A 21,961-nucleotide genomic window follows, 5' to 3' on the forward strand; every position below is an offset into this window, starting at 1 on the left:
TGGAGTGTAGTGAAGTCTCCTTCTTTGAGGGTCTTTAAACAGAGGCTGGATGGCCATCTGTTGGGGCTGCTTTGATTCTGTGTTCCTGCATGGCAGGGGATTGGACTGGATGGTGCTTGTGGTCTCCTCAAACTCTATGATTCTGTGATTCTATTATTATTATTTGGGGTGGGGGGTGGGGCTACAGTTCTCAGAAGAATGGCTGGAAGATTGTAATCCAAAAAAATCAAGTCTTCCAAGCTCTGACCAAGGTTTATATGGAAAGTGCATACCAGAAAATAAAACAAGAACTCTCAAGATGCCCAAATCCCATTTCCAGGTTAAAATTAGTTTAGCACAAATGTGGCGTCCAACTCACCCGGACTGGCCGGGTTGCCACCGGGGGCCTGCACTGTGCACTGTCCTGTGGCAGGCCCGGCTGCGACCCAGCATGCCTTGCTGGGGCGGGCAGGCCCGTGATTGGCTTGTCGGGGGGGGGGGGAGAGAGGAGCGACTTCCACCTCCCATCGGCCCTCTCTAGGAGGTGGGAGGTCCCTCTCTTTGGTGCCCTGGTCCTCCAGGCAGCTGATTGGTCGGCTGGCCTGGAGGCAGGGCTCCCTCCCTCCCGGCTCTTCCTCCTCTTCAGCGCTCCTCTGCCACGCCATTTCAGCTCAGTTCTCCCACCCTCCCTCCCTCCGGTTTGTGGTTTTTTCCTGTCACAACTTCAGGGGCAGCAGCATAGGTCATGGATCTGGTGGGCGTGGTTTTCACAGCTGTGTAGCACTGGATTGGGAGTCTTTGGGACCCAGGAGTGCTGAGGGCATGTGTTGTGGCCATTGTGGGGGCCACATCATGCCAGCGCCTCCCACTGACTAAGGGCTTGACTGATAACATGTAATTGGCTGGTTGCGTGTCTGCAAGATGGCGTTTGCATAGCCCCTATGTCGTCCTGAAGCCTGGCCGGAAGCAGTCATTTCAGTTCATCGAACAACTGGGGAGTTGTACAGTGTTACAGATCCAAACCTCATGCTTTGGGCCAACCCTACTTTGTTTGCTGTTTGTTTAATATAGTTGTGGCCTTTCCTCCATATGTGGATCTTGGTATTATTGTGGCGGCGACCCTCCTAGGCAAGCTTACAGCAACTGTATTCTTCCTCCTCCCCTTCTTCTTCTCTTCCTCACCACTTTCATTTTCACAACTGTTATCTTCATCACAAGGCTCAGATCAGCTTTTACATTTCCCATTATCACACTTAACATGATTGCCACCTAGGGAAAACCTGCATAGTCAAGATTGTAGCATTATACACAATCGCAGAAAGTTTATCCACAGTACAGCCATGATTGATTTTGTATTACTCTTACTATCATGATTTCCTTTAAGGAGCACTGCAAACTGTCGTTTGGTGTTATCCTAAGAATTTTGTTAGAAAACTCCAGTCACAGCCCAAGACAGTAACTGGAGTACAAAGCCCAGGATTCTCTAGGAAGTGAGAATTACTATTAAACTGGTTTATGGATGTAGTGAAAATGTATCCTGACTGTTCCATGTGTTTAAACAAGCTTTTTAACTTCTCAGTAACTGCTTGCGGTAGACCAAAATTTTTTACTTTATTGAACACAGTTTTGCTTGTTTTTCTCCAAATCTCTTTATATGAGAAGGCAAGATCAATTTTTGATTGATTTATTAAACATTTGACAAGACCAAACATTATAAATTATTTTAGTTTTGAGAAATGAATGGTTACCCAAAGAGTCTAGACTAGTTAAGATTCTAATTAACTTGAAATGTTATTGTCATATTTTAAAAAACATATCCCCTTCCCAGCGCGTCCCTTACTGTGCATTATAAATATCAAAGGAATTAATTTAACAATCAACTTACCACAGTCTACCTCATCACTTCCATCTGTGCAGTCTTTCCATCCATCACATTTACTGTTTAAAGGGATGCATGTTCTGTCTGAACATTTAAATTGCATAGGACAAGCTAAAGGGCACAATATTTCAAATTAGTATAGTTGTGGTGATACTGGATAACAGTGCAAGCAAATCTATTTCTCATAGCAAGCATAACACAAAGATAGTACTGCTGTAATAATAGCTTTTAGTTATAACTGCAAAAGGGAAGATAGAAAGAACATTGAAGTAACTTTTCATTTTTCCTTCTTCAAGATTCCGGATATTTCAACACTACTCCTGAAATCTGGATTGCTAGAAGAAGCCCACAACCCTATGGGATTCCCAGTTGGAGCCTGTTAACACCCTCCTTCCCCTCAAAGCAAAATACTCAGTCTAACGTGTGTTTCCCATTTCTTTCTGAAACAAGTAATAGGAAATTCTTCTCCCTCCTACATTGTTGGGTCAGATCGGCACTTTGTTGTTGTTGTTGTTGTTAACTGCCCACAAGTTAATTTTGATACATGGTGACCCTATGGATGAGACATCTCCAAGACCCCCTATTCTTCATTGCTCTGCTTAATTCCTGCAAGCCCATACCCATATACTCTTTAACAGAGTCCTACCCTCCCTCAGTATGACTTCAGTTAAATATACAATAAAAAGGATCCCATTGGCCACAACCTCTTATATGCGAGTGAGTCCCCGCTGTTCTCCAGTTTATATAGTGGGAAACACAAGACACTTTTCTAGAAAATAACTAGTTAACTGCCCTCCAGTCAATCTCATCCCATGGCAACCCTGTGGATGAGACATCTCCAAGACTCCCTGTCCTCCACTGTTCTGCTTAGCTCCTACAAACTCATATCTGTGACCTCTCTAATAGGATCCATCCATCTAGCATGCAGCCTTCCTCTATTTCTACTTCCCTCCATCTTTCATAGCATTATTGTTCTTTCCAATGAGTCAAGCCTTCTCGTGATGTGTCTGAAGTATGACAGTCTCAATTTTGTCATCTTGGCTTCCAAGGAGATTTTTTGCTTGATCTGCTCTAGGACTCACTTGTTTGTCTTTTTGGCTGTCCTCTGAATCCTCAGCACACTTCTCAACCAAATTATACCCCCATAAACTATTTGTAGCTCCAAATATGTTCCTGGAGGCTACATCTTACTCTGCCAAGACTTGGTTGGATGGAGCATAGCAAGTATAATAATATCAAATCATTGCAAAGTACAGGTATGCTCATGCAGCCTCGGCATGCCTTAATTTCACACTGCTTTCAATCTCAATATCCAAAAGCTAATTGGAAGGGAAACTAACACCTTTAATACCTGTGTCCACTTACAGTCTGTGTGGCTGAATGCTCTGAATTCAATATAAAAACCCTTGTTTGTGACCAGTTCATCTGAATGGAAGCTGATTGCAACTGAATTGCCATATTCCTTGACCCTGTTGCTTTCCATGATAGGCTTGCAATATCTGATAAGGATGACACAGAAGAAACATTACAGCCATAGCATAATATAATTTCAACAAAGCTAACCAATTGCTACTTTTTTCTTTTTCTTTTTTTTTTTTTCTTTGCTGCATTTATGGAGGGAGTTTAGAATGATGCAGGAAAGGTGCAGGTGTGGTAAAACAAGCAAACAGTAGTCATCATAATGCAAGCTAACAAAGTATCGGCATGCCAAGGTTGCTAACTCTAACAATTCTAACCCGGGCTGGCATTTGTATTTGTCAAAGAAAAGTGCCTTTTTCAGGGAGTATAAATTGGGAAAGGGAGGACTGCATTCCCACTTCTACTGTAAGAACCTCACTAGCACTCCAAAGTCTCATGGGCTGCTCTTCCAACACAGGGCAGTATCAAATCAAAAAATGTCCTCTATAAAAGATGATGCTTGGCCACACTTCCCAGTGCAAGAAGCATTCATTTTTTAAAAAAAGTAAACCTTTTTCTTTCTTCCCAGTTAACTGTGGAAAAGTGAAAGAGTGGATTTTCTGTCATTCCACAGAGACACATGACTTTAACATGACTGTCTTTATTTCACAGTAGCCTCCTTTCTTCTTCAAAAAGAAAGTACAAGTCCAACAAAAAAAAATCTTCTTTTCAAATGCTCACATTTTACTTTCATCACCCTTCTTTTTAATTTCATTTACTATTATGCTAAACATGTTTTAAAAAAACCTAAGCAAACAAAACTTTGATAAGTAGCAGATGAGTATACAGCTCACCTAAGTCCATCAATTTCCAGCCAGTCCCTGTCACATTTTTTGGATCCTGGAGATTGTTCTTGCACTTGTATTACAAGAATTTTCAATAGCAATCGATATCCTGGTAGTGGTGCCTAAGATTTTAAGAATAGGTTTTTAAAAGATAAAAGGAAAGGGGGGGAGCATTTATTGTCTTGCCTACCCTGTGATATAGTGCATTGGTACAGCACAGTCCTGTACATTGAACTCTTTATAGAGCTATGGTTCCACTTTAACTGATGTGCCAACATTCTCTGGCATCCTGTGATTAGGGAGGGGTATTTTGAATTCTCCACTAGAGAGCTGTAGTTCCTCATCAAACTAAATATCCCAGGATTCCATGAGATATTGCCATGGATGAACTATAACTTTATGATTGTGTAATATGAAAGGATCCATGTTTACTCATAAATCAGTCCTATTTTGCTCAGTGAAGCTGAAACATCAGCTGATATTACATGTTTAAACAAATGTGTTAAACGTGGCAGTTTATATTTTGGAGAAAAAGCATGAGCCCCAGTTCAGTATGCAGTCTGAATTTGAACTGGGGAGCTATATAGGTTTTCTTCTGAAAATTGTCCTTTGCTTTTCTACTAATTACCCCAAAGATGCTCTTTTCAGTAAATAGTACTTTGGTTGGCAAAGACACTGAAGGAAGCAATGGTGTGGGCCCCAATCCAGAACAAGCATGAGATTAGCGTTCCATAACAGTTCCCTGCCATAAAAGCAGTCAGTTTAAGCATGAAGTAATGCTCCATATAGTTTGCCCTTTGCTTTATCTTTACTGGTATGTGCATGTGGACTGAATCAAAGATGGCAAGCACTCTTGGCATCGTAGTACCTTTTCTCATCTGGGCCTTTGCAATATTATTCATACTCATTGATGGGGCCTATCTCATTTAAAATCCTGTCACTATGTACTTCGCATTTTACTATATACAATCACCCATCCTAACTGGCAGATCTGAGATCCACACCCTTGAATATCCGTAGGGGAGTGACCTCCACTATTTTCAATGGCATGCACGCACAACGCATGGGCCACACATATAGAAGTGCCCCATTCAAGCCTATGCAGCTTCAATATTCATAAGCCTCCATTTTCACAGGGTGGTTGAGTGGGTGGGTCCAAAACGGATCCCCTGCAAAAACAAAGGGCCAACTATAATTGGGAATTATTTAGTAAGCATGTGAATGTGATGCAATGTGGAGAAGGAGTTGGACTTTGCCCTGTGAAACCTCTGTTCACACAGTTGTTCAGCTGTAAAAGTAAGGTTGGTTTCACACTAAAGTTATAGCACTTTGATACCAGTGGAAGTGTGACAGGTCCATCCTATGAAATAATTGGATTAGAGTTTCATGACGTATTTAGGATTCTCTGCCATAGAATGCTAGTGCCTCACCAAAATTCAAATTATAGGCATTTAAAGTGAAACAAAAGGTAGCAAAGTCCTATAACTGCATAGTGTGAAGAAGATCAAAGTGAATTTGGGCCATCACTAACCTAGCCTAGACTGAGACTGTGAAGTTAGTAGAAGCATGGCCATATATGCTACCCTGAGTAAGATGAAGGAAGAATACTAAAATGTAATAAAATGTAATCCAAAATTTATGTTAGGCTCATACAGATGACAAATCATGTTTGTATAAGCAAGTATCTTTAATTGCACCTAAAACTAATATGCCTGTCCTTGTTTTGCTTTGTTCTCTTCAGATCTTCTTGTTTTAGAAGAAAGTTGCCTGTTTTTCAGATGATGATGATGATGATGATGATTTGAAAAGCTTACACCTGTTCCCTTGAGAATACATACCCTGATTATCCAGTGGCAGTCAATATTTGGAGGATAGTAACTTGGATAATAAGGAGAAATTACTGTCCCATTCCAAGAACTGTACCAGCCTCCACATGCTAATAGGGAAAAAAGAGACAGAACTGTTGTTTTGCAAATCATGGAATAATGCTTATTCCATCCCTTTTAATGCCATTCTTCTGCATATTTTTGGGATACAATATAAACTGCATAATGCATACTATTACATTTACATATAAAGAATGAGCTGTTTGGGGAAAAGTTGCTCAGGTATGATAATTCATTTAAACTTTGGTAGAGACATTGGCCTAGACCCAGTTGCTAGTGCCAGCTTTAGTAAAACCATTGAATTAATGGAATTTACATTTTTTTATTGATCATTCAGCAATTGAATAAATAAGTCTGCTCCAGTTGGGACTAACAATAAGATTTAGGTGACATTTGTACTGGCCACTTAACCTGGGGCCAGTCTGGAACATTATGCCCAGGATTAGCCCTGGATCGACTACAATGGTGTTCACATGCACTGGACTGAAACTGATGTGACGTCGCATCATTCTGCACACGATGCAGCATTAGCCCTGCTGGCCTATCCTCCTTGGTTCCATCACATTGTTGCCGCTGCAGCCTCACCAGCCAAGCAGCTTCCTCCAAGTGACTGCCTGGGGCAGGTGGCATGCTGTTGCTTCTACTGAAGTCAGAATGGGCATGCTACCAGGTGATCAACAAGGAGGAGGTTGCTCTATCCCCTCCTTGTTGATCCCAGGAGCACTCTACTCTGACCTCAGAAGAAGTGACAGCATGCTGGGCAGGCTTTACATAGAGCTGATGCCTGGGAGGAAGTGCTGGCAGTGGCTCTCAAATTAGGCCATCCCCTTCCCCTGTGCTGCTCAGTGCAGGCAAGAAGGAAGACACAGCACTTGACATGTGGACAAGGGATTGTGCCAAATAAGGCCTGATCCAGCTGTTCACATGCCAAAAACTGTGGTATCTTCCCAGAAGTTGACATTCGTTGTGAGAACTGCTTCAGCATTAGTTTGACATTTTCCCCTGCTCCCTAGACAAGCCCTCAGTTTCCAGAACAATAATAAATGAATTATAAATATTTCTTTAGGCTATTTCTGGTGTGCCACAAAGTTATACATGCATTATTTTGACTCTTTCTTCTTCACCCAGATGTAATTCTGTGATTGCATACATTAGATTGCACAACTAATCTCTGCAGATTATCTAGGACTTAGTCTCCATTTCATTTCAGAGAAATGTTCCAAACAGATCACCAGTACTTGTCCAACCTATTTTGGAATTTGGTAACCACATACCAATTTTAGGAACTGCTTGGAAGTATGCTCTCAATATATTGCTCTCTTTTCTTCGATCCAGGGAGAACGTGACCAACATGACATTACTTGATGAAGTTACACGTATAACTGGGGGAGTCCATGCTCCAGATATTCCACACCACCTGAAATATATTCAAGTTAATTAACAGCGTGTGAATTAATTCCAGTTAGAGCTTGGAAATTATTTTAAAAAGTAATTAATTCCTGTAACTCATTTTACTGTTCGGAAAGTAACATATTGCCATTAACTGATAGAATGATGAAACTGTAACATGTTGCATTGCTATGTAGATTTCTAGTCCAAATATATTCTGCCATCGGCTTTCAAGGACTAGAACCCATTTAATTAGATGCATGAAATGTAGTGTTCCAGAATCCAGGACCTGTCCCCTCTTCTCTGCAATTCAGGATAAGGGGAAGGAATCTCAGGGTAAGAGGTCCACCTGGAAAAATGTTTGTGTATACATTTTCCTTATTTGTTAGAGTCAGATATTTGTATTTGATTTACATACTCTGTGACCCTGTGATTTGTGCCCAATGTTTCTTGCTTAGTGACATCAGCAGCAGCTTCCCCTTATAATATTACCTTGAAAACAGAATCATAGACTCATGGATTTGGAAAGGACCCCTTAGGGCCATCTAGTTTGTCCTCTTACCAGTACAGAAATCCACCACTAAAGTACCCCTAAGAAGTGGGCATCCAATCTCTCTCCAAATGCCCACTCCTCAGGGCCTGCCCCCTGTGATGTCACAATGGAATCATTCCTAGGTCTCAGGGTTTGGCTCTGAAATTTGAAGTCCTGGTATAGTTCTGACCCGGCAACCCTAATGCAGTTCTATTATCAAGTTTCCAGAATATATACACATGGTGAGATATATTGTGAGGCCATAGAGGGTGTGGGGAAATATCAAAAGTATAGAATGATGATGACTCAGATAGAACAGACATGTGGCCCCTCCAGGTGTTAGACTGCAACTTCGCATCATCCTTTAACATTAGCTATGATTTAAAAAGATACAGCTGTGTTAGTCTGTAGAATTAATATGTGTAAGATTTTGTAGCACCTTTGAGACTAACTGGAAAAGAAGAAGAAGTTTGCGGCATGAGCTTTTGCAGACTTTAGTCTACTTCTTCAGATGCTGATGGTGGAGCCAGGTACAGACAGGAGTACAGGAGTTTAACTGAAGAAAACTGAAAAGGAATGTTGGCTACTGCAGACCCAGTATTCTAAGATAAATATACCCAGTTCCTGTAAACACTTCTCATATAGCTTTTTTCCTAAACCCTTTCCATTGTGGTCTCCCTTCTCCAGACATCTTTCAGCTTTTCAATACATTTCTTCAGATGTGGAACCTAGAACAGGACACAATGTTCTATGTTTGGTCTGACCAAAGCAGAATACAATGGTACTAATACTTCCTTTTGAGATGTGGTGCTGGAGAAGAGTGGTGAAGATACCGTGGATGACCAAGAAGACAAAAAGGGTTCTAGAACAGATCAAGTCCAAACTTTCCCTGGAAGCCAGGATGACTAAATTGAGGCTATTGTACTTTGGAGACATCATGAGAAGGATTGAATAATTGAAAGAGACAGTGATGCCAGGAAAGGTAGAGGGCATTAGAAAGAGAGGGAGCCCACATGCCAGATGGTTAGGCTCAGTCAAAGAGGCCACAGGCCTGAACCTGCAGGACCTGTGCAGAGCAGTGGAGGACAGAGGGACTTCGAGAGGTCTCAGCTACAGGGTTGCCATGAGTTGAAGTTAACTTGAAGACAATTAACAATAACAAATACAGTGGACCCTTCCCTTGCGCGGGGGATCTGTTCCGGACACACTCGCATAAGGGAAAAAACGTGTATACTTGAGTCCCATTAGAAGTAATGGGGCTCGTACCTGCGGCGCGGTGCACGCACCATGGGCACGTGCCCCATTACTTCTTCTGGGGCACGTGAGGGTTTTTTCTGGCTTATGCTGGAAGCTGCGTAAGGCGCACCCACGTATAACATGGGCGCACTGTACTTCACTTAATTTATACACTATAATTTTTATAGTGTTATCTTCTTGCTACTAAGGCAAGGGCAGACCCCCTCTGAACAAATTCTGTCAACCCCCCCCCCCCCCCCCCCCCCCATGATAGGCTAGCTTTTGGGTTGCTATAAGTCAAAGGTGATTTGAAGGCACAAAATAACAATTATTAAACACTTGGAAGTCAGAAATCTTTAAAAACCAGTAGCTCCAGATTCTGGCCACTTGTGCCTTTACTGAATCATGCCATTAATCCACCAAATTCAAGGCTGGCCCAAAATTATGCTGTGCTTAAGACTTTTCCTGTCTTAGGCACAGCATCAAAAGTTGCTTCTCAAAATCAAGGTACATAATGCTCTGGGGCAAATCTCACAAGCACCTCTTCCCTTCTTGACAATAAACATCCTGTCATAATAAATTAAATAACAAACAAATTACTCTCCTTTTGAGAAATGCAATCTCTGATGCCTGAGGTAGTCATCGTAGTCAACCTAACAGCAGGGCTGGTGTGATATAGTTTAGTGCTGACTGACAAACTCTCCAGGCTCTGAAGCAAAAGACTGTCCTCCACCTCTTAGAATTTGCTACCTAAAATCCTATTTGACATTTCAACTTGTAAACTTTGGCATGCCAAATCTATTCTGCTAGCTAGACAGAGATGTAAAATTTCCAGAAATGTTAAATCCATGGGAGGAAAGTGATTTGTTTTCGTTTTTCGGGGGCGGTGGCGGGGACAGAAATTTTGAAAGCCGTGAAAAAATGCAACACACATACACACACACCCTACCAATTGAAAAGTCATTTTGTTGCTTAAGGAACATACAGTCCATTATATGCAACTTTGGCATAAAATTATCAGATATTAAAGGACCGTTTATTCAGAATATAATTATAAATTGAACTTATTTAACAAAAATTTTTCACATGATGCTACAAAGTTGCACCTGAACTACAAGACACTTCTTTGGTATTGCCAGTTTGAGGAGAAGAGGGGGGAACCCAATAAAACAGAAAAAAGTATCAAAATTAGTAAATACAGAAAATTATTTTGTCTCAACTAATTAGTGTCACGCAAACATAGCACACACATTTCCATTTAAGGAAACAGAAAAGGAAAGGAAGCCCAGGAACTACCATGATCTCATACTGTACAGTCAAAGTCTTCTTCTTGCATATCTTTTAGAACTGATTTTTGGGCAATAAATATGTAAACACCTTTGTCATCAATATTTATTCACCATTCTTTAAAAAAAAGATCCAGAATTCATTTTTTTCAATTTTCCCCAGGGGAAAAAATTATTTTCATTCCAACCCTCCTCCACTTCTAGGTCTTTACATCTCTACCTGGACCACTATTTCAGGATCTGGGTTTCTTTTGCACCTGGAGGAATCAACATTTCTTTATCCTCTTACCTTGTGATGATCTTGTTCTGGAGAGGGAGAAGGAAATCATACGCAGACAACCTGTGAGAGGCACAGCTCCCAGGAGGCACCCCATGCCAGGTAACAATGACTAGCCTCACAACATAGTCTGATGGAACCCGCAGCCTCCACTGATAAAAAGATTTCTTAGGATTCATCAGTGTTAACGTCCTATTATTACCAGGCTTTGCATAGAGGTCAAAGGCCACTGCTAGATAAAACCAAAACAGATCAGTGGCTGAAAAGTAGTAAGGAGAAGAATTAAAAGAGAAATTCATCCCAGTCCCATCAACCCAGATCCCCAAAAGCTGATGTCTCTGTGCTACAAAAGGCAGGTTTGCCCATCTCACTGGAGAAGGGCTGGATATGTTGTGAGAGAGCTCTGTGCTGTGTTCTCACCATGTGAAGTTGTCCTCCCTTGGGACAAAGTTAAAACACAAAGGCTCTGAAAAAGGATCTCCTTCAGACACCTGATTTGTGGCTAGGAAACTTGAATTTCTAGGTGTTTTAAGCCAGCATCTTTCACCAGCAGATTCAAGTGCAAAGCAAAGCCACTCTAAGTGCCTGAGCAAATGAAGAAAGCAAGTGAAAGACATTAGTTTAAACAATGTTTATTGTGTAAACAATACCTTGCAGTTTGCAGCCATTAATCTTTTTTACAACATAGTTGTTCAGAGCAGCTGGCCTTAGCAATACTAGTTTACAATAACTGACAGAATCAACTATTTCATTTATGATCCATCACAATTTCTATTTTGATACTCTCTAACTTTTCATAATCTCTTATATTCCATTCATCCCTCTGCCACCATGCTACTTTTAACATGTCTGATCGCTTCTCATTTTTGAAGATAAGGAGGTCTGGGCCTGGTTAGTACTTGGATGGGAGACAACCAGGGAATACCAAGGGACTAGAAAAGAATTCTCCTTGAAACCCTAGAGAGCCTCTTTCAATCAGAGTTGACAGTACTGAGCTACATGAACAAATGGACTGACTCAGTTTCTTATGTTCCCAAGTCTTGGTTTCAAAACAGTTAGTATGAGTTTTATACCCACGTGGAATCAAGACTGATATATCTAAGTCTGCCAGGCTAAGTATAATTCCAAGTTCAACAAGCCAAAACTTTCTGAACCATGTCATCATAAACTATCTATTTTTTTTATTTCACCCAAAGGCCAAGATCATAGTGTGCTCAGTCTGTAGCATTAAATAATTAATTTTCTCATATATCATCTCATTTATTTCCTTAACCTTGAAAGGACAAAACAGCTCACAGAAAAGACCTGCTGTTATCATGCCATAATCTTTTGACGACATGCCTCAAGGCACAGCAGTAATTCCCTAAAATAGAAGGAGATTCTTCTTCTTATCTGTGATGAAGGGTTGGAGCTGAAAACAAAGCTACCGTATCTACGCAGATAATATCTGAAGGGATATCGATACATGCAGAGAGGGAACCAGATTGTGTCTGCTGGCTCAACAATCCACATCCACATCCATGAAGCTATAAACAAAGCCAGTGTACAAATGTTTGTAAGCTCTATTCATCATTTCAGGATATGGGAGAAAGCAGTGATAATCTCTCATATCAGTGAGGCAGTGAATCCACTCTATATTTTTGTCTGAACTTTATAGGAAAAGATTCAGCATTTTGGACAACACCTTTAAAATACAAACTATCAACCTGGAGTGGATTCATCTCTCCATTGAGATGGGCGCTACCAACCACTTCTGACAATCAGCAAGCCAGGCTACCAAGCATTTCGTTAGCTCCAAAACAGCTGCACTGATAAAATCGAAAGCATTAATGAACCTATCAAAATCAGTAATTATATAAATTGCTGAAAAGAAGTTGCAAAACAATACTCTGTACCTAGAGATTTCTTGGTAATGAGCAGCATGTCTATTTCTTTGGGTAATGGAGTCAATGCTATTGGTAATTTTTTCTAAGAAGAAATAAAAATACCTCATATTCTGGCAGAGCATAACACTGATTTGGATAGATTCAATAGCAAATGGCATGTGGAAACTTCAACAGTTGTTGCAGGAAAAAGTTCTCCTGTACAGGGATCAATCCAGCCAGTAATGCAGGACACTTCATTGCAGGGGTGGGGATCATGCAGCGATCTCTTGGACTACAAGTCATTGCAGCTCTAATCCGCATAATCCAGTATGCTGGGAGATACAGCCATTTAACACCTGGAGAACTGCACGATTCTTACTGTGCCATACCTAATTTCACTCACCTCACAATTTCTCATCCCCTCCCCCAATCAGCTTTCTATCCACACTGGAAATGCTCAGACTACACTAGACTATTTTGATTAAGTTCAGAGGTTCAGTTGGATAAGAACTGACACGGCAGAATTAAGTTTGATATTACTATATAGAATTAACTACCAAAAATATTGTGTTGGTAATAACCCCAGATTTAGAAGATTAGGAAAGTGATAGATTCAAAAGGCTTAGATAACTTGTGCCAGTATTTATCAGTGCTCATCACTAGCTGGCAAAGTATGCAATTTTCTTAGAGCCTGATATAGTACAAAGCATCTCTGTACTGTACCTTTGAAATGAAAAAGAAAGGCATATGAGTGCAAAGATCATTTTAAGAACCTCATATTATTTATTTATTTATTTATTTATTTAGCACTGTAGATTTGCACAGCGCTGTACATACAAACAATAAATAGATAAGAGTAAACCTGCCTAAGGTGTACAGTCATATTCATTTCAATGATTTATTTTCTCTGGTTCATTCTATTTTCCAGAGCACACTCTAATAAAATGAATCAGGGTTGTTCCAGAGTAAAATTTGGTAAATCAACATAAGAATTTATGAAGAGCTTTAGTGGATAAGACCTAAGGCCTATGAAATCCAGCATTCTGTTCTCCATAGTGGCCAGTTTATGCCTTAGAAAGCCCGCAAATCAGTGCTTCCTAATGGCTGATACTCAGACTCACAGTGCATCTAATCCCAGTGGTAATGAGCATGGGATCACCAGAGGGATGCGGGAAGTGTGGACTGCACCAGGTGTCACCCTAAGGGCAGGGTGAAACCACTGCTCCCCAAACACCTACCTTTGGGCAGAAATGAGATGTGGCATTCATCTTCTCCCCCTTTACAATGCTTTAAGAGATATTGGGAGTGGAGTGAAGAAAGAAGAGGACTTTTTAATATTAAAATTTCAAAAATTAAATTTTAAAAAAAATTGAAATTGATTTTTTTTTAAAAAAAATATTCTTTTAAATTTTTCTTTAAAAACATCTCATTTTCACCAAATCTTCACTATGTATATGTAAATACATTTAGGTTGTGTGTATGACATTGCCATTTGAAGGTATAATTTTAATTCTGCTAGTTGTTTATGTCAAAACTATTAGCATTACATTCAGTGGTATATGAGAACTACAATTTGCAAGTAATATTAGTACAAAAAAGCATTACTATGGATTCTGTATGATATGAAATGGGAGGAGGTCAATTGGGGAGGGGGGGTGACACCATGCGTTACCTTACCGGGTGACACCAAGCCTAGTGACGCCACTAGTAATGAGCAGCCATAATAATTCATGGTTAGTAATTATGAATCTGCCGATTTCCCTTTCAAAGCCTTGTAAGATGCTAGTGAGAGCCAGTAGGATGTAGGGTTTGAGCATTGGAGTATAGCTCTAGAGAACAGAGTTCTAATCTCCCTCAGCCATGAAACCCACTGTGTGGCCTTGGGCAATTCACATTCTGTCAGCATCAGAGAAAGACAATGATAATCCCCTCTAAACAAATCATGGCAAGAAAACCCCCACCTTAGGGTCACTATAAATTGGAAACAACAGGAAGGTAACCATCTAAGCATTATATGACAGAAGACTACATAGCTTAACTGTATGTTGCACGTGAAGAAACACTTTATCTGGTCCCAGTCTCCCACCATTGCATTTCAGTAATTGCTTCTAATGTGGCCTAAATGCTGTAAAGGCACCAGACCCTGTCTGATCTTGGAAGCTAAGCAGGGTCAGCCCTGGTTATTACTTGGATGGGAGACTTGCAGGCTATATTTTAGAGGGAAGAACTGGCTAAACAGAATATTCCTCACCTAAAAAATAAAACCCTATGAAATTCATGGGGTTACCATAAGTTAACAGGCAACTTGAAAAGACAGAGAGTTGCTTCTGGGCTTTATTGTTGTGAGAAAAAGAAAGACAACTCTATTCACTTTGTCTACATTATGCATAGTTTTGCATGTGTCATGTACTTCATATCTTTCCTTGCTGTCCTTTTTTCTAAGTGGGATTTAAAATATCAAATACTTGTAATTGTATAATAATGCACAAATGAGAGAATGAGGGGCAGAGGCAGTAACTCTTACCTGATTTCTGTGTCACATCATAATCCACAGAGTCTGAAACTAAAATGATTAATGTTTGTCAAAAATGAGGACTATATACATGCAGATATTTTAAAAGAAATTCTGAGGAATATACAATGTCACATTACCAAAAAGCTCCAGGGTAACAATATCAAAATCGTCTTCTAAAGAAAATGTATCAGCAGTAGTATTAGTGGCTGGAGGTGTCCTTTTACTAATGATTTGCTTTTGCTTCACCAAAGATGTATTTTTGATAGAGAGGACAACATCTTTTGGGACCCAAAAAGTGCTCCAATAATAAGCTCGAAGGCCATTCTTTCCTTCACTGGAGGAAGATGACAAGATTAGATTCAAGTGTATTACTATTGCCATCATCATCATCATCATCATCATCATCATCTATTTCCTTTTCCTAAAACTGAGACCCAGGGCAGCTTCTGAACTAAAACAAACAAAATATTATATAATTAAAACATACAGACCATTCACTTTAAAACAGAATTAGACTACTGACATTAAATCAACTTAAAACATAATGCTTAAAATAATAAAAAGCACTTTAAAACAGTGCAGTTTAAAATAGTAGAGCACCTATTGAAAGCCATTTTCTTAAAAACATTCAGTTCTCAAAAGCTTATTGGAATAAAAAGGCTTGCCTGCCAGTGGAAGAACAGCAAGGAGACCATTTTGTGAGGTTGTAAGTTCAATGTCAGCCAGGGGTCGACTTAGCCTGGCATCCTTCTGTAGGTCAGTAAAATGAGTACCCAGTTTGTTGGAGGCAATTAGCTTGCACTTTGTAAACCACCTAGTACAATGGTAAGTAGCATAGAAATGTACTTGATATTGCTTGCTATTGCCTCCCTAGGATGGGAATTTGGGATCTTAGGGGCAGCCACTGAGAATATCCTATCTCACATCCCCACAAGATTTGCCTGTGGAAATGGTGAGACTGAGAGAAGGGTCTCTCCTGAGGATCTTAAGGCCTGGATAGCCTCATATGGGGAGATATGGGACCTTACTGCACAGGCTCCCCAGAACGGAATGAGAACGGAATGGAAGGGGCCAGTAAGGGCACAGAACGAGTGGGGGACGTGTTTTACTGCACACAGAAGTCCCTCCCTTGTTCCATTCCCTTCCCTTCTGTTCCCAATCCATCCCAGAGGAGACGATTTTTGAGAACTGTTCTGAAGGAAAGGGAACAGAACGAGTGAGGGACTTCTGTGTGCAGTAAAATGCATTCCCCCACTTCTTCCCAGCCCCTTCCATTCCGTTCTCATTCCATTCTGGGGAGCCCCTGTGTGGTAAGGTCCATGATCTGCTAGATAGCCTGGAACTAAACCATGGAGGACTTAATAGCTGATCACCAACGCTTTGAATTTTGCCCAGAGACATACTGTTAGCCAGTGGAACTGTTGTAGCAAGGGGGTCATGTGGACTAGGTAAATCTGCATGGTGGGATTGTTATTAAATTATACCAGTAAACACCTGTATCTGTATAACAGGGACGTAGCCAGGATTTTGGGAAGGGGGGGGGGGGCTCCAGACTAAGTGCCACCATTATAAGGGGCCTTGGGCACAGCGGTGCGGCAGCACGCGCCATTCATTGTATCTAATGGAAGGGGGTGGACCCCACAGATACCCCCCTTGGCTACATCCCTGTGTATACCTGTGCACACAAGTCAACCTTCCCCAGCTGCCCCCCTCCAGATGTGTTGGACAGCAGTTCTTATCATCTCCAGTCAGCTTGACCATAGGCCATATTGGTTGGGGATGATGAATGCAGTAGTTGAAAAAAATGGAAGGGTTCCAGGATGGGAAGGCCTGGTATAAATGACTGTCATAAAAGAATTGTAGCATACAGAGAGTTTTGTGATTTATGCTGCATCTCCACTGCAGAAATTATCCAAGTTGACACCACTATAACTGCCATGGTTCAATATCATGGAATTCTGGAAACTATAGTTTTGTGAGACATTTAACCTTCTCTATCAGATAGCTCTGATGCTACCACAAACTACAATTACAGAGGCCCATAGCTCTGAGCCATGGCACTTAAAGTGGTGTCAAACTGGCTTATTTGAATATGCTTGCTCATTCAGATCATATGCATTAACCAGTCACTGCAAACAAGGTCCTTTCTCACAGGGATGGCTTCCATTCTTTTATCCCAGAGCAATACCTGGTTCATGCAGAGAAGACTTCCTCTTAATCATCATGTTTAGAAAGTGGATTCTAACCTAGGAATGAAAATGGGCAGAAAGGCAACCTCTGACAGTATGATCATATACATCTGATCCTCCATAGTGTGGTGCACTGTACTGATTAACTGGTAATGAACTGCCTCATACACGTATATCTCAAGCTGTATCTGCACTGCAGAAATAATTCAGGTTGACCCCACTTTAACTGCCATGACTCAGTGCTATGGAATTCTGAGAAGTGTAGTTTTGTGAGACATTTAGTCTTCTCTGTCAGAGAGCTTTGGTGTCACAACAAACTACAATTCTCAGAATTCCATAGCATTGAGCCAAGGCTTTTAAAGTGGTTATAGCCTGAATTATTTCTGCAGTTTGGGCACAGCCTCAGTCCTATATTCATTGGGAATCGGTGTCTCTCAGCCTCATTCTGACTGTGGGTATATTTTTTAATATGAATCCTCCCCTACAAGCCATTGCAAGGACTAATAAGATAATATATTGTGGCTGTTCTGAATTGTTTTAAGTGCACCAAAATGCTAAGTATTCATATACGATGATTCACTCCAGATCACCCCAGATTATTAATTCATATTTTGGAAAAGACATAATGCTCTGTCACAGCACTAAATTATGGAAAGTATCTTACATTATACATTGAAAATTTTGATTATGAATGAAAATAATTGTTCGGAATAGGAAAGTTTCAAAAAGTAGCCTTTCCCCCCACTTCCCAAGATTCATGGCAAACAGAAACAGACCTTACCTCAAGAATTTGTACATGTATGGGGTTTACAGGCCATTTTGGAAAAATAAAGTACACACAAAACAACATTAACATCTTAAAATGTGACTAACTATCTATAGAATCGAAAATATATGCACAAACACATTTTGTCCTTCTCATCGCTACACACTTGATTCAGGTATGCATTTACAATTGCAAGTTGCAATTAGTATCTAGCCTGTACTGAAACAAAACCAAGCTCTGATAGGCTCATCTACTCTTCTCTGCTTTCTTATATTATTATTCTTTCAAACGTGAATAGAAAAGTCTCCAAAAGTGATAAGACAGTCATTTATTTATGAAATGATGATACATAATAGAAAACGACTTACCTAAATGCAGTTATAATGGATTTTAAATAATAATTTCCTAAGGCAGAAGAGCCATAGAGTTCTGCAAACTGATAAACAATTAGAAAGCTGAATATAAAGGAAAAAAATCTATTACATCAGTAAATATATCAGTTTTGAAATGTTATCCCAGAACAAAAGTGTTCTATTATTGTTTTATGCATAGCATTGAAAGTCTTTGGAATTGATAAAGGGTTACATAAATTTCATGTTTCAGTTTACTTTGTTAAGTTTATTAAAAGGCAACATAAATATGGACATTTCACCAAGAAGAGGTTGCTGAAAGCCACACATCAATATGATTTTAGGGCACTTAACACTCTTGTCATTTCTGGCTTCTTCTCAGGTCATAGGCAACTCATGTAATCCATGCACAAAGCAGCTTTGAGATCCATGACTAATTCAGGTGGGAAATGCAGGCTAACAGAGGGATGCTTTGTTTTTTCAACCTTCTGTTAGCACAGACCCAGAAAAGTGTATTGATCTCACAACCAGAGTAAACTTGGGAGAGAAGTGCAAGAAAGCAAGCATTGTTGTACTACATGGAGGAATAAAAAAAAAGTGACTTTGATTTAAATATAAACGGATAATGCAAAAATCTGCACAAGAAAAAGTGTAGAATCATAGAGTTGGAAGAAACCAAAAGGTCTAGCCAGTCCAACCATGCCACTTAGAAACCACAGTCAAACACTGTCAACAGATGACCATCCGAGCCTTTGTTTAAAAACCTCCGAAGAAGTAGATTCCACTTCTTTCTGAGGCAGTGTGTTCCACTGTCAAACAGCTTACTGTCAGAGGTTCTTCCTAATGTTTAGGTGGACTCTCTTTTCCTATAGTTTGCATCCATTGTTCCATGTCCTAGTCTCTGGATCAACAGCAAACAAGCTTATTTCATCCTCAATATGAGATCCATTCAAATATTTAAACATTGCTACCATGTCACCGCTTAGCCAAAATACCACAAAACAAAAAGAAGTGCAAACCTTCTACTATGTAAAGTAGAAGAAATTTCTCAATTTTAATAGTACATGGAATCAAGCAATGTTCTTATTTAATACAGGTCAAAGTCTTTTGTAGAGTGTAGCTGATTTATTGATAACAACGAGTCTTCTGTCATATTAAGGATATGGCATAGGCTTTTGTGGGGAAGAGTCCACTTCATCAGATGCATGAAAATTTACCCTAAAATGGTTGCTTTATAAATGCACATGGCTACGGTGATGGTGTGTTTGTGACATGGTTTCTAGAGAAGAAATCAAGTGCGTATGTCAGCCCACTAAAATATAAATAATATCCTATTTTATGACCATCATTTTCAGGCTGAAGGAGGCTCAGTCACTAATGAGAGAACTAGCCTTTAACTCTCCCAAAGGATGTTTTCAGTTTTCACCAAGCCAACATTCCACTCTTGGAAAGATTGTTTATTATCAAGAATAATAATGTTGAAAATAAATGTTGAAAGTAATAAAAAGAAATTATTTTTCAGCAAATTCTCAGCATTCTAACACCTCCCAAAAGCATATCCCAGCTAAAGGAACTATTAAATGAAATTCTTTTATATGTTTCATAGGCAAACTTACATAATTTTGGATTACTTCAGCTTGTAGTACAAACGTATGTGACTCAGGATGCAATAGGTCACTTGAGTAGGACAGGTTAGAAATTTCAACACTTCCACCAATGTAGAAGAAAGAAAATGAGGGAGCTGAAAGAGGGAGATCCCACATTAGCAAGTAGGCAAACAAAAGCATGTTATTAGTGGTGAAAAGCAGTTACTTTTTAAAAAGAAGAATAACTAAACACCCAAATACATATTTCCTTTTTTAAAAAAGACATTCCTCATGTTCACGATCAAAATAAGATTCTGTTCAAAACATGTTATGATGGGTAGCTATATTTACTGTTCTAATCTTTTTTCAAAATTCACTTTCAACAGTTGCCAATGAAGGGAATTCATCAGGTTTGCTTCTCTACTCACTAGAGTAAATATTCTCTAGCGATGAAGGAGTTAATATAACTGTTTCCTCTGTATATAAAAGGTTTAATTTCTTAAAATTACTTCATTTTGTCTTTATGTATTCTGAAAACTATTTTTTTTTTATTTTTAAGGAAAAAACTAATAAGCAACGCACAGAATTCATGTAAGATCTTCCTTATTTTAAGACTGTATGAAATCCCCACTCCTTTGCTCTCACACATCGACACCCATAGACAGTGAGTTTTCACAAAAGAGAAAGTAGTCCAGCAGCTTTTTGCAGGATTGAAACCGCTTTCCATTATCTGATGAGTTTAAACTGAAATTTGTAATGATGTTTGGATATGAGCTTCATTTGTCCAAAGACAAAACTTTGGACCCTGTTATAAATATTTACCTAGAAACATTGTACATTATTAGAATCCTAGAACTTCAAATCGTGTCCACAGCCATTTAAAAAAACCTTTACATTTAATCCACCTGAAAGAAATGAATGCATAGCTTTACATATGCATCAACATCCAGGTAAAGTCATTCTGAGTAATGTCACTTACATAATGTATAGTACAGAAACAAAAGAATTACAGTAACAATCAAGGCAATTGTAGGAAAAGTTTTTAGAAGGCATCTTTTCCAGAAATGCACACTTGTTCTTCTGCCAAAAGGATGTTTTAGACTTTTAATGTTTCCTTGTAAAGTCTGGCTGTGGAGGAGAGATGGAGCCTGTGAAAGAACAAGAGAAGGGATGGGATCAGATTTGCCAAACAGAGTGACACAATGGCTCTGCAGACAGCATAATTATTGTATTATACACAAGCAATTTCTAAATAAGTACATGTGCAGAGGGAAACTGAATTGTGCTTTCTTACCAGTCGAGAAGGAAAGTATGATTCACTAGGTGTAGGAATGCTGTATATAATAGAGACACGCCTGGAGGGAAACGATCGCATCACGACACCTCCTTGGTTTTCTCTGAAAAATTCTAAAATTTCAAAATCCTGAAAGGAAGCTGGATTCCTCTCTTAGTAACATCACTTCAAAGGCTATCTACCCCCTATTGTTGTCTTGATTCCTTTTTACTATAAAGCTCAACAGCCTTCTGCCTATCAGCAGTCCTGGAGCAGGTGGGGAGGAATATAAGTCATCCTTACAGTAACTCTTTCTTTACCAAACAGGACAGGACAGATCAGGTAGTGACAGAAAAGGACAGCTTCTCCTTTAAACATGCATGAATGAGACAAACTCATCACTAAGCATGTTTAACAATCTAGAAATGTCAAATTTTAGTTATGCTTTTATAGCGTGTGGTATACTGTTCATTAAAAAGGCAGTGAGAATGTAAAGCCAATATAACTTTATAACCCTTTAAAATGCTTATGTTGCAGAAAGAGTTTGTTACATCAAGGTTATGTCTCCAGAATGTATTTTAAAAGTGAGAAGCCTTGGACATGCTTTGTCCTTTAAAAGAAATTTTTAAGATCCTTTGTGGCATTTTGGGATTCTGAAATAACACAGATTTTCCGAAACTGACTTTAGCAATGACATCCTCACAGAAAAA

At 39.6% G+C, this 21,961-nt stretch overlaps 1 pseudogene across 1 annotated transcript in view; it reads right to left on the minus strand.

The window, feature by feature from the left end:
• LOC149319750 (suppressor of tumorigenicity 14 protein homolog) overlaps positions 1-15,468 on the minus strand; it is a 29,833-nt pseudogene extending 14,365 nt beyond the window's left edge. Inside the window, exons 1-9 of the transcript XR_016279922.1 lie at positions 15,225-15,468; positions 15,097-15,135; positions 10,720-10,936; positions 7,262-7,404; positions 5,940-6,037; positions 4,111-4,223; positions 3,224-3,357; positions 1,865-1,969; positions 1,140-1,248 (exon numbers count right to left, since the gene is read on the minus strand). The product of XR_016279922.1 is annotated as a suppressor of tumorigenicity 14 protein homolog (transcript). The remainder of the gene's footprint in view (positions 1-1,139; positions 1,249-1,864; positions 1,970-3,223; positions 3,358-4,110; positions 4,224-5,939; positions 6,038-7,261; positions 7,405-10,719; positions 10,937-15,096; positions 15,136-15,224) is intronic.
• Between the last annotated feature and the right edge of the window lie 6,493 nt (positions 15,469-21,961).

This window comes from Sceloporus occidentalis, unplaced genomic scaffold (genome assembly GCF_023333645.1).
Source record: "Sceloporus occidentalis isolate IW3139 unplaced genomic scaffold, rSceOcc1.0.p SCAF_2, whole genome shotgun sequence".
NCBI classification, from domain to species: Eukaryota; Metazoa; Chordata; class Lepidosauria; order Squamata; family Phrynosomatidae; genus Sceloporus; species Sceloporus occidentalis.